The sequence below is a fragment of the Octopus sinensis genome, linkage group LG8 (assembly GCF_006345805.1).
Source record: "Octopus sinensis linkage group LG8, ASM634580v1, whole genome shotgun sequence".
NCBI lineage: Eukaryota > Metazoa > Mollusca > Cephalopoda > Octopoda > Octopodidae > Octopus > Octopus sinensis.
This window is the reverse complement of record NC_043004.1, coordinates 5093656-5108488: the sequence shown is the minus strand read 5'-3', so window position 1 is coordinate 5108488 and position 14833 is coordinate 5093656.

The window sequence follows — 14833 nt, the reverse complement described above, 5'->3', positions numbered from 1 at the left end:
GCTTTTAACGTTCCACTGGCATAAGTGTCCAATGAATGAGGGGTATTCATAAGTGGGCTAGTTACACCAACTGGCATAGGCCATGGGCTATGGTCTTACTTGGCTTGTCGGGTCTTCTCAAGCACAGCATATCTCCAAAGGTCTCGGTCACTACTCATTGCCTCAGTAAGGCCCAATGTTCGAAGGTCGTGCTTCACCACCTCACCCTAGGTTTTCCTGAGTCTATCTCTTCCACAGGTTCCCTCAACTGCTAGGATGTGACACTTTTTCACACAGCTGTCTTCATTCATTTGCAACACATGACCATACCAGCGCAGTCGTCTCAATTGCACACACACACACACACACATATATCATCCTCATCATCATCATCATTTAATATATGTTTTCCATGTTGGCATGGGTTGGCTGGCTTGACAGATACTGGCTAAGTCAGGGGTTACATCCCAGGTTCTAAGGTATGTTTTTGGCTTGGTTTCCACCATTGAATTCTCTTCCTAAAGCCAATATATATATAATATATATATATATATATATATATAATATATATATATATATTAATCAATATAGGGTGGCAAAAAATTTAGCAGAAAATTATTTGCCACCAGTGGCCTAGTGGGAAAAAAGTAATTTTTGCTGCTATATATATATATATATATATACTTGTTATTGTGAGGATATAGATACCTCTTGAAGGGATGTTAGCATCCAAGTTCCCCGTTCCCCGGTTATATCCTGTATAACAGTGAAATACTACAAAGATGTTAGCTTCTCTACAATACAAAAGAGTATATATAAGAAGAAAATGGAGAGATCGACAGATAGACATCAATTTATTAGCATAATATCAAATTCGTGCAACCTACAATTGTTTCTATATTCAATTCAATTCAAATTACAAATAATTAAAGATGTAATTTGAATATAGTGAATTGAATATTTCATCAAGGCAAAAAATTAATCTAAAAAGGAATTAAATCTTAACTGATTGAGTGATTGTTAGTTGACTCAGCATATCAACATTAATTTATTTAAATGTGTGTGTTAATGTTTTTAAAAAAAAACGTTACTTGTGAATATGCAATTTTGTTTTTATTTCTATTGTATGTATTATATAGATGCAGGCATGGCTGTGCAGTAAGAAGCTTGCTTCCCAACCACATGGTTGCAGGTTCAGTCCCATTGTGTGATACCTTGGGCAAGTGTCATCTACGATGACCTTAGGCTGACCAAAGTTTTGTGAGTGGATTTGATAGATGGGAACTGAAAGAAGCCCATTGTGTGTATATATATATATTCTTTTACTTGTTTCAGTCATCTGACTGCGGCCATGCTGGAGCACCACCTTTAGTCGAATAAATCTACCCCAGGACTTATTCTTTGTAAGCCAAGTACTTATTCTATTGGTTGTCAAGCGATGGTGGTGGTGGTGGTGGTGGGGACAAACAAACACATACATACATATATACATATACATATACATATATATATATATATATATCATCATCAATATATATATATATATATGATGAGCTTCTTTCAGTTTCCGTCAACCAAATCAACTCACAAGGCTTTGGTTGTCCTGAGGCAATAGTAGAAGACATTTGCCCAAGATGCCACATAGTGGGACTGAACCTGGAACCATGTGGTTGGGAAGCAAGCTTCTTACTACACAGCCACATATATCTATGTGTGTACGTGCCACCAGCACGGAAACCAGTCAAGGCAGCGCTGGCATCGGCCATGTTCAGATGGTGCATGTTCGCAGGTCACCCTACGATCCAAGGTAAGTACAGCACGTTGTTCTGCAATCCAAGGTACTTTGGATGGGCTGGGGCTGCTATGTAAAACCGGTGCAGGAAACAGCCATGAACTCACGTTATTTGTTGGGTCTTTGCAGTCACAGCATACCTCCAGAGATCTTGGTCTTTCCTCATTGCCTTTGTGAGGCCCAGCGTTCGAAGGTCCTGCTTGACCACCTCATCCCATGTCTTCTTGGGTCTACCTCTCCCCCAGATACCGTCAACTGTTTGGGAGTGGCACTTCTTCACACATCTCTCCTCATCCATCCATAGTACATGACCATACCAGCGCAGACGTCTCTCTTGCACACCACATCCAATGTTTCTTATGTCCAGCATTTCTCTCAGGGCACTTACACTCTGTCGTGTGTGCACACTGACATTACACATCCGGTGGATCATGCTAGCTTCATTTCTTTCAAACCTACGCATGTCATCTGCAGTCACAGCCCATGTTTCACTACCATGAATCACAGCAGTTCGCACACATGCGTCGTACAATCTACCTTTCGCTCTGAGTGAGGAACCCTTTGTCACCAGTAGGGGTAGAAGCTTTCTAAACTTTGCCCAGGCTATTTGTATTCTAGTGGTGACACTCTCTGAGCATCCACCTCCACTACTAACTTGGTCACCCAGGTAGCGGAAACTATCAACTACTTCTAGTTTCTCCCCCTCATTATCATCATTGTTCGACTATGGTTGAGACAATGGAATTTACTGTTACACCAGACTTCACGGTCCATCATAGCATTACGGAGGTCCTGTTGCTGGATGCCTGTATCCCTGGAGATTACATCAGGGTAGGAGAGTGTGTGCCCTCTGGTATCGTGAACAGATGGCTTCCAGAGGAAATTACCTCGTTTTCTTCCCCTGGAGTGATGCATCTGCCATACACAGAAGCTATCATCTCGGTTAATTTTCCTTTGATGCATACCTTCCCTTCTTGGGACACAAAACTCTACTTGTGAAGACCTGTTGTGGCAAGTGAGGATCAGAATCAAAATCGATCAATGGAAATTGCAGATGTGTTACCAGTGCCGGTGGCATGTCGAAACTCTACTTGTGAAGACCCGTTGAGGCAAGTGAGGATCAGAATCGAAATCGATCAATGGAAATTGCAGATGTGTTACCAGTGCCGGTGGCATGTAAGAGATCCTTCCGTTTCGCGACCGTTGCCAGCACCGCCTGGCCTTTGTGCCGGTGGCACATAAAAAGCACCATCCATTCGTGGCTGTTTGCCAGCTCTGTCTGGCACCTGTGCGGGTGGCACGTAAAAAGCACCCACTACACTCACGGAGTGGTTGGCATTAGGAAGGGCATCCAGCCGTAGAAACACTGCCAGATTTGACTGGGCCTGATGAAGCCTTCTGGCTTCACAGACCCCAGTAGAACCGTCCAACCCATGCTAGCATGGAAAACGGACGCTAAACGATGATGACGATGATGATGATGTTGCTGCACCTGCTTACACTGGGTACATCTTAAGCTATGGATGTACCCAGGGTAAAGTAATTATTTTAAATTTGAGTACTCACCTGGTAATATGCTATTTAAAGGATGTTCACTGTCTGTGGCTACCTGATGTCATCAACAGTGTGGATATAAGTGTCACTGGATTTACTTCAGGGATTCTTTCATGTCCGTTGAGTATATAACAAATGAAAGAAAGAGAAAATGGAATTCATGAAATTCCTTATTAATCACTATGATTGTTTTGACCCATCGTAAGCCTAACACTTATTCTATCAGTTTCTTTTACTAAACTACTAGGTTACGGGAGACATAAACACACCAACATCAATTGTCAAGCAATGGTGGGGGCACAAACATAGATACAAAGACACACATAAATACATACATATATATATATACATACACACACACATATATATTATATATATATATGATGGGCTTCTTTCAGTTTCCATCTACTAAATCCACTCATAAGGCTTTGGTCAGCTTGAGGCTACAGTAGATGAAACTTGCATTGGTCCTTTGCTGATGAGATGTTGTACAAACGGTTGTGGTGCATTATTTGGTGTAGATGTGTCTCATCAGGTGATTTTTAAAAAGGCACTTCGCTTAATAAACTTAGTTACACTTAGTGTGATTATAATACATTTCGTTATTTATCTGTAGCTAGTTGCATACAGGGTATTGTGGTTCGGAATGTATATATACATGTATGTATATGTCTTTGTGTTTATCACCACCCCATTAGTTGATGACTGGTATTAGTTTGTACACACCCCCATAATGTATCAGGAACTTGAAATACTGCTTTCCAGTGGTACAGAGGATGGGCTGCCTCAGGCAGTACTTTTATGGAGGCTACAATTTTGTGTCAGCTGTATAAACCAATTTAGGCTTGGGCACCCGGCAGTTAGAGCAAACTAAAGTGCCACCCTGGATGGCACACTCTCTAGCTATGTCACTACTACTTGCTTCAGTAATATCTTTTGAGTTATGGTTTCTTTATTCCTGTTTTGCTCTAAAAGTCTCACAGACCCTCTAAAAATTGTTATAGATGTTGTCCTTTGATTAAGCCATAAATTATGGAGGGTGGGAGTAGAATAGAAATTCACACTGATATAGGGGAAGAGTTTTAGCACTTGACTGTTTCAGCTGCTTTAAAGTCCTTCATAAATTCATAATAATGATTTGTGACATTAGCAGCAGGCCACAACTATGTGAATTGCTTTCTGTATATATATTCAGTAATATTTTTATTGCCTCTGAAAAGGTGAAAGGTGAAGTTGGCTCTAGTAGGCTTGCAATTTAAAGTCTGGAACAACGGAAGTAAGTATTGAAAGGTATTTCATCCAGAGTTCAACCCATTTTATCACTTCACTAATAATTATATTGACATGTGCTGGTGTCATGTAAAAAGCACCATATAAATAGCACCCATGCTGGTGCCACATAAAAAACACCCATGCTGGTGCCACATAAAAAGCACCCATACTGGTGCCATGTGAAAAGCACCCATGCTGGTGCCACATGAAAAGCACCCATGCTGGTGCCACATGAAAAGCACCCATGCTGGTGCCATGTAAAAAGCACCCATGCTAGTACCACATAAAAAGCACCATGCTGGTGCCACATACAAAGTACTGTGCTGATGCCATGTAAAAAGCACCCATGCTGGTGCCATGTAAGAAGCACCATGCTGGTGCCACATAAAAAGCACCCATGCTGGTTCCACATGAAAAGCACCCATGCTGGTGCCACATGAAAAGCACCCATGCTAGTGCCATGTAAAAAGCACCCATACTGGTGCCATGTAAAAAGCACATCTGTTAGTGTCATGTAAACAGCACCCTTGCTGGTTTCACATACAAAGTACTGTGCTGGTGTCACAGGAAACGCACGAAGTGGTTGGCATTAGGAAGGGCATCCAGCTGTAAAAGTCGTGCCTGTGGTTCTCTGGCTGGCCAGCTCCTTGTCAAATCATGTAACCCATACCAGCATGGAAAACAGATGTTAAATGATGATGATGATGATTTCTATAAGCTGTTCATAATGTGGGGAGATTGGGCAGGCATTTACCTACCAAAGGAACTTATTACCATTGTGGTTACTGAGCCAAGAATTTCAAGTTCAGTTTCAAGCCATAACTCCAGAGATTCAATACTTGCAGCTTGGTTGAGATATACAAAGAACAGTGAAATGACACCTTTACTCTTCAAAAGTGAACAGGGACAATGTATATACCCAAGAATAGGACTCCTGATAATTGGATATTAAATTGGTTGAGACATTGTGTAGATGAAGACACTAAAGATGCAGCAATAGATAGGATATTTTCACTTCCTTATCTGAATTATGAAATAAATTATAGGCCTTTTTGTTGTCAGTGTTCTCTTGTGTTTTGTTACAACCTTTCCTAGATGTTACTATATATGTATACATATGCTCGTCATATTTTATTTTAGCATGGCTAGTATGGCTTCATATTGTTCATATCCTTCCTACAAGGTGTGCACTTTATTGTAGCACTGTCACTAGCAAGTTTGCTTTGTACATTGCGAGCCAAAAAGAGATTGTTACTATTGTATATATATACACATATATATATATATATGTATATATATATATATATATTTATATATATATATATATATATATAAAAAATCAAATCAAACCAAATCAAAATAGATGAACATCAATGGAATTTGTATCTTTGTGGTACCAGTGCCGGTGGCACATAAGAAAACCATCCAAACGTGGCTGTAGCCAGTACCGCATCGACTGGCCTCCGTGCTGTGGGCATGTAACAAACACCATCCAATTGTGGCCGTTCGCCAGCCTCGTCTGGCACCTGTGTCGGTGGCACATAAAATCACCCACTACACTCTCGGAGTGGTTGGCATTAGGAAGGGCATCCAGCTGTAGAAACACTGCCAGATCTGACTGGCCTGGTGCAGCCTTCGGGCTCCCCAGACCCCAGTTGAACCGTCCAACCCATGCTAGCATGGAAAGCGGACGCTAAACGATGATGATGATGATATATATATATATATATATATTTATATATATTTATTACTGTTTTGTATTTTAGAGATGAGGAATTCTTTACATTCTCATTCCTAAGGTCCAAAATTCTACCAGGACACCTGATGAAGCTGGAGAGTAAATCAGCTGAAACGTTGTGGCAACAACAAACAAGATGAGGACACATATCCGTCCAATGTAAATAATGTATATATATATATATATATATATATATCCACTGTCCTGTTTTTGCTCCCAACTTTGACCCTCCATAAATTCCAAATTTTATTTTGATACTTATGGGAGCAACTGTCTTCGAAGACTCATATTGTCATTCAATGCTCGAAATGATGATGATATACAATGGGTTTCCACACAATTTCCATCTATCAAATTTACTCAGATGACATTGGTCGGCACAGGACTATAGTAGGAGAGGTTCTGTGCAGTGGTTACATTGTGAGCTTCTTAAGCACCCAGACATGCTAATGACAAAGAAAAAAAAAAGCCCCAAAATTTGTAGAAGCTACTTTGACCTTATTCTTTTCTGTGAACATTTCAAGAATGATCAGAGGAAATATTGACTCCACAAGCCACATTGCAGGCAGCTAGTCTCGAACAACAGTAATCGGTGGCATGACTTAGAGTGTATGTTGCCTGGAGCTGCCCTTGAGTTTACTCCTCCCACCACCCCTATACAGTCTTATACAGCAAACCCAAAAGTGCCAGTCCCCATAATGTTGTCACCCAAGGCAGACTGCTTCTATACCCAAATCCCACCAGTAGCTACGTTACCTAGCATGCTACTGGTAGTAATTAAAAAAAAAAACTGGATTGGAGTAGAGAAGAGTCTTTGTTCTTGTTGCAGAGAACATCTGTAGCAAATATGATGCAATAAAATGCACCAAATCAATGTTGTAAGGTGGTTGGTGAATGGAAGAATATCCAATCATTTCAATAAAAAACAGACAAACAAATGAACAAAAAGCCTCCTAGAACATAGGCAACAGCAAAATTCATTGGTTTTCTTGCTGTATGTGCCACATAATAAAGGAACATGATGAATGGGAGATACTATAGACTGGAGACTGTCAGAATGATGTAGACGCCTCTGATGAGAACTCAATAAGGTTTGAAAATCAATTAAGGTTGTTCATCATTTTTTCAGTCTGTGGAGAAATGGTTAAAATTTGCCCTGTTTATGATTATACCAAATGTTATATAGATACATCCAACCTTTACTGCTATGGTAAAACTGGCATAAAACATGATGATGATGATAACGACAACGACGATCCTTCCTACTATAGGCACAAGGCCTGAAATTTTTGGGGAGCAAGTTAGTGAATTGCTCCCTAGAACTCAACTAGTGCTTAGTTTATCAATCCTGAACAGATGAAAGGCAAAGTTGACATTGGTGACTTTTGAACTCAGAATGTAAAGATGGACAAAATGGTTAACAGCATTTTGTCAGGAATGAAACAGATTCTTTCTGCTTGTTGCCTTGATGATGATGTTTTTTTTTTATTAATGATGATGGGCTAACAAAAACATTGCTAATGGCACGGGGCTTATATAAAAAGACTATGTAAAATGGAGGATAACAGTTACAAAGAAACAATAAATTCCAAATAAAGAATGATTCTCCAAAAGGGGAAACCTCCTACTCATGGAAATCCCACAAAACCACCTTGATCACTAAGTCAAGTTCTCTTTCCCTGTTATTCTTCTTCCATCCATTGGTGCACACTCAGAACAGGCCTGTTCACACAGATCATTCTCAACACTCATCCACCTTTTACCGACTGTGTTAAAGCAACAATTCCCTCTCTACCCTCACTTTCCTTTTCAAGAGAAGTTTGAAAATGTAGATGAGGGTTTAGCCAAAGAAAAAGGTCTTTGTTTTCAGCCCTTTCAATCTGGCCCAACACGACCTCTTTTGCTGAAGCCACCTGGCAGATAAACACTGCAGGTGTTTCTCATAACTCCGTAAGACAGCAATGCTTGGACACCAGTAGGTATCCTGGACAGGCCTAGCTGATGGAACTTCTATGCCTGTAGAATTTATCTTGAACCATTAATATCCTCCCTCACCACCATCTGAAATTTATCCAGGGGTACCAGGTTCAAAAGTCCTTTGGAACAGTCCAGTGAGTTTATTTTTGTTGATGCCCAGTTTCTCAGAGAACATTGTTGCTCTTGCTTACCACTAACGCTATATAGAATGCCAAGATTTATTCAGAGGGTGCTAGTCTGGTAGAGGCGACTAGATGTGTTTGAGATGAGATGTTTGAAGGCTTTGGTTGGTGTGATGGAGTGAAGAAAGCTTTGGAATGAAAGAGGCAAGAGAATTTATAAATGATAGGAAAGCTTGGAGATTGTTTGTGGGCACATGAGTGATGTTGCTCAAAGGGGTATGGAACCAGCATGATACGGCAGGGGCAAACAAGCATTTGCTGTTGGGCCCCGCTGCTGATATTGGGGGTTGTGTTCTATGTCTTGATCCAGCATAGAATGGGGCTTGCCTCTTTGAGCTGGGAAATGAATAGAATGTCTGGTGGGAGTCTTGTTGTGGCTACCCACTCCTAAAAAACATGGGGAATAGGGCTGGGTATATATATATATATATATATATATATATATATAATACTAGTCTGGTACTAGTGCCTAGTACTAGCTTGATACCTATTTTATTGACTCTGAAGGATGAAACGTAAAGTTTGCTGGGATGGGATTTGAACTTAGAATGTAGATTTCTGTCTCAGTGGTAGTCCTCCTCATCATCATCATTATCAATCCTTTGTACTATATGCACAAGGCCTGAAGTTCTGGGGGTGGGGACTGGTTGATTACATCAATTCCAGTGTTTGACTGGCACTTACTTCATCAACCTTGAAAGGATAAAAAGCAAAGTCAACCTCAGTGGAATTTGAACTCAGAACGTAAAGATGGATGAAATACTGGCAAGTATTTTGTCTGGCATGCTAATGATTCTGCCAGCTCACCACCTTAATAATATAATAATAATAATAATAATAATAATAATAATAATAAATAATAATAATAATAATGATGATGATGATGATAATGATGATGATGATGGTGATGGTGATGGTGGTGGTGGTGGTGGTGGTTTCAGATTTTGCCACAAGGGCAGCAATTTTTGGGGAGGGGATGAATCAATTACATCGACCCTAGTGTTCAATTGGTACATATTTTGAAAGGATGAAAGGAAAAGTTGACCTTGGTGGAATTTGAACTCAGAACATAGCGACAAGTGAAATACTTATTTCTTTACTACCCACAAGGGGCTAAGCACAGAGGGGACAAACAAGGACAGACAAACAGATTAAGTTGATTACATCGACCCCAGTGCGTAACCGGTACTTAATTTATCGATCCTGAAAGGATGAAAGGCAAAGTCGACCTCGGTGGAATTTGAACTCACAATGTAACGGCAGACGAAATACTGCTAAGCATTTCGTCCGACATGCTAACGTTTCTGCCAGGTCGCCACCTTTATATAATAATAATAATAATAATATAATAATAATAATAATATTTTACCCCAGTGTCACTTTGATAGCATGCACTGCTCTCTCACCCAATCATCATCATTTAACGTCCGCTTTCCATGCTAGCATGGGTTGGACGATTTTGACTGAGGGCTGGTGAACCAGATGGCTGCACCAGGCTCCAATCTTGATCTGGCAGAGTTTCTACAGTTGGATGACCTTCCTAACGCCAACCACTCCGAGAGTGTAGTGGGTGCTTTTTACGTGCCACCGGCATGGGGTCCAGTCAGGCGGTACTGGCAATGACCTCACTTGAATCTTTTTACACATGCCACCGGCACAGGTGCCAGTGAAGCGATGTTGGTAACGATCACGCTCGAATGGCCCCCTTTTACATGCCACAGGTATGGAAGCCAGTTGGCTGCTCTGGCAACGATCACGCTTGGATGGTGCTCTTGGCACACTACTAGCACAGGCATAAGTGCCAGTAAGGCGACGCTGGTAACGACCACATTCGAATAGCCGCTCTGTCAATGATCACACTCATATGGTGCTCTTTGCACCCCACTAGCACGGATGCCAGTCATCGAATTGATTTTGATTTTAAGGATTTCAAATTTTGGAACAAAGCAGAAATTTCAGGAGAGGACAAATCGATTATATAGACCCCATTTTACCTATTTTATTGACTCTGAAAAAATGAAATGCAAAGTTGACCTTAGCAACATTTGAACTCAGGACGTTAAGTTGGAAGAAATCCCGCTAAGCCCAGCATGCTAGTGATTCTGCCAGCTTGCCTTTTTTGTTCTAGGCACAAGGCACGAAATTTTTGGGGAATGGGTTGGTCAATAAGATTGACCCTAGTATGCAACTGGTACTTAATTTATTGACCCTGAAAAGATGAAAGGCAAGGTTGAACTCAGAATGTAAAGACGACGAAATACCACTAAGTATTTCACCTGACGTGCTAACGTTTCTGCCACCTCACCACTTGATAATGATGATGATGATGATGATGATAATAATAATAATAATCAGGCAGTGGCTCTCATGGCTTCTGATCTTAACTGATTGGAAGTGTTATCATGTACATTGTTTTGTCTTGGTACAAAAAGATGGGCTACAGCAAATATTCTGCTCAATACCACAGATTTGCTTGTCAGTTGTTTGACCGTAACCAGTTGAGCATGTCCCTCAGTGGCTGACGATATGTGCATCTCTGATCATGAGCAGAAGTAGTGGGGGAGCATCATAGCCATGTGTTGAGAGGGATTCTTTGGGGTTTGAATAATTCACCTCTGGAAACATGGGTGGTTCTTTCAACATCCTTAAACAACCCTTATTCTGGGACCTTTTGAGTGGGATGGGCTACTCAACCTGAAGAAAATTCTAACTGGGCCCCACCTGCAAGGTCATGTGCTGTTTATCTTGATATGAGATCACCATGTCGCGCACATATGGTTGTGATGCATGTGCCTGGTGTACCCTTATCAGACGGGTAGTCATGATGGGTATATTGGGCTTCGTATATTTTACCCCAGTGTCACTTTGAAGGCATGAACTGCTCTCTCACTCAATAATAATAATAATAATAATAATAATAATAATAATAATAAGAAGAAGAAGAAGAAGAATAGCTTCAAATTTTGGCACAAAGCCAGTAATTTTTGGGGAGGGGTTAAGTTGATTATATTAACTCCGGTACTAAGCTGGTGCTTATTTTACTGACCCCAAAAGGGCAAATGGCAAAGTTGGCTCGGTTTCTTTTATTTGCTATGAGGGTAATAGATGAGTGGGCATTACAAAGTCAAATGACAAAAACATGAGAATTTGTAAAAAAATAAAAGAATGGAAAACAAAATATCTCTATAATGAGCATGAAATGAGATATCCGACGAAAGGGGCAGCAATCACGAACCAATCAAAGAGCCCATTAGGGATTATTTTTTGAGCCATAGGACTCCTAAGTCCGATAACTCAGTTTCCCTGGCGTATAAGTGATATCGCAGCATTCTCCTGAACTTGTAAGGTTCAAGGCCAGTAATTTTTGAGGGGATGGGTCAAGTCGATTATATTGACTCTAGTACTCGACTGGTACTTTATCTTAGGAATGAAAGGCAAAGTTCAACTTGCGCCATTTACGGAGCATTTTGTCTTATTGGCTAACGATCCTGCCCGTTCACTCGCAAGTGCCCTCTTCTCATTGTATTTCCCGCACCCAAAGCACGTGTTGAGTGCAGGTCCATTCACCCAGGCCATTCTTACTTACCTTTTAGCAAATTTACAGAAGGGCAGTAATTCCCTCAACCAGTGGATCTGGAAGAAGTTGAGAACTTGCCCAAAGAATAAAGTGTTTATTTGAGTCCTTTCAAACTTATCCGTCGTAAGTCCTCTTCACACACCCACCAAACAAGAAAAGTCTTTGCTTTTCCTGGCTAAAGGGAGGCAGTGAGGGTTTGGTGATACAGACGACGGACTCGCTTAACGGGAACCGTCTTTATATGACATTGGTTGTTCGATAGAGCTACACAAGTCAGCAATGCTCATTGCTCTGCACCTATCTCAGATCACGTACTACCGTCATAAATACGAAGAACCCATTGGCTAATGTAGATACAGTCTAAATAAACGAGATGATAATAGCTAGCCTGGGACCAAACATCAACTTTTAAAATAATAAATGGCCAAATCAGTTTAAGGATTATCTTGGAGGGTATAGTATATTTTCAAATGAAGTGAATTCTTTCAGTGTATTCATTTTTTAAATACACATCATCAATAGGGCTCGAATAGAGAAGAATTAAATTTAAAATTTCACTGACATGCATATAACGTTGTGATTTATCTCACAATTAATTTCACACACATTAATGATATTTCTAAATTCATCAATTCCAAACACAAGTCTATTTAGGGTTATATGTTGAAGAAATTTAAGGTAAAAAGCGTCGAGTGAAACTAATACACGTAGAAAAATATATATAAACAGGGGAAATCACTCCTGCTATACTAAGAGGTCAAACTCGACTTTCGATCGATGCGTTGAAAGTTTTGCAAAACTGAAAGTTAAAATAAATAAGGAAAACAACATAATTTTACTAAAGAAATATTGCTTAGTAATTTTGATAAGTTGTCTTTGTTTCATTTATGCCTACATGCAAGTTGACCAGGTGGAACAGACCAAAATAAAAAAGCAGGTAACCAGGTCGATGTTGGCGTGCGCATTTAACCAAGCACCGCGAATGTAACTTCACTCTTTCATACTACTTTGTATAAACGTTTGGGTATATTGCGGGTATCTTGTCATTCAGTAAGATGAAAAAACTTAGGTGGTGGCTAAGATAGGTGTTGTGTACAAGCTGGTACAGTTTCAATTCTTTTCGCTACTCAACACAGTATTTAAATTTGGTGAGGCTATCAATGTCGCAACTATCTTAGTGTGTATACGAGTTTAGTTTAAATAAAGGGGACGAAATGTTTTTAAAATAGTGTTTTTATATCCTTAGAAAAAATTAAATCAGAAGTTGAATTCCTACTTTTCCTTCCACGAAAATTAGTTTGTTCAACACCTTAATTCCTTCGACTCCATGTAGAACATATAGTGCTACTAAGAAATCTCTATCTGTCTATCTTTTTTTTTTGCAATGGATTGCAGATGTTCCCATGTGTAGCCACCAGCCAGTGTGCTTCAGTTTCTGTGAATCTTTCCCATGTTGTTTTTGGTCAGCCACGTTTTCGCCTCCTTTGGTGTGTAATTCAAGAGGCTTGCCTTTTAATGTTGGAGACGAGTCACTGTAGGATGTGTCCCAGCCAATCCCATTACTCCTTGATCTGGGTTTTCGATAGGTTGCTGGATCGCCTGTTTCCACAAGATTTTGTTTATCTTGCCATCTCACCTGAAGGGTGTTCCGGAGACAACTATCCACAAACGTTTGGAGCTTGTCGAAGGAGAGCTTTACAACTCACCATTTCACACGTGTACAGCAAAACTGTCATTACGTTCCGGAACAGATTCCAACACGAGGAGAAAATACAGAAAGCAGTCCTCAACATGAGAAACGGGAAAGCACAAGGCCCAGTCGGAATCTCAGCTGAAGCATTGAGGGCGAAGATGAATTCGTCGGTCGAAACCAAGCATTCGTTTGAAAAAAAAAAGTTTAACATAACTAGATGTAATTTAAGAAAAAAACTTCAGTTTACTTTTTAATTTGTATTTAGCAAACGCAAGTTCAGGATTTTCGCTTCGTTACATATAGTTTTATTTAGGCCTATACTATAATCCCTGAAAATATTTTGGCTTGTTTGATGTAATATATCAAATAACTAGCTTTTCAACCGAATACTTTTCATTTGGATTAACATATAACAAAAAAAACAAACACCGAGTATTTTACTGTTTAGAAGAACATTTTAAAAGTTTATTACATTATTTTTGTTTGGACACTGTCGCCAGATTCTAAGTAACCTATTTTGAAGCAGTTTTGAAATATATTTTTGGTTACTAACGGTGGCGATGATGAATATAAGAATCCACCTAAAAGCTTGATGTTCCTTCACTTGTTGAAATTCATTTACCTGCATGATCAATAGTTCTTGGCTGTTTATTTCTTGTGCGGATCGCTTCCATGTCGATACATTCCCAAATCAGATTCATAGCTTAATCGTTGCTTCGTATTTTCCTTACTTTTACTCTATTTTTAATAACTTTAAATCAAATGGCTTTTATTTTTTCAGAATTCAGATAATGCCTCTTGTACCATACTGCGATTCTATAAACTTTCGTTCTTTTAGTAGATGAAATACAAGTACTATTGTTATAAACTAACTAGGGGGTGCACTAATACTACGATCAAAAGTGTTTTTTTTATATTAATAGAATCATTTAAAGCTGTTTCACTCAGCACGCAGAAATCCAACTACTTCCGTCTCTGTCTCTTGCTCGACTCATACCTCTGATCCTCCTACATTTGCCCTTATACTTGTCACTACATTTATTGCTACCTTCGCTACACGCATTCCTCT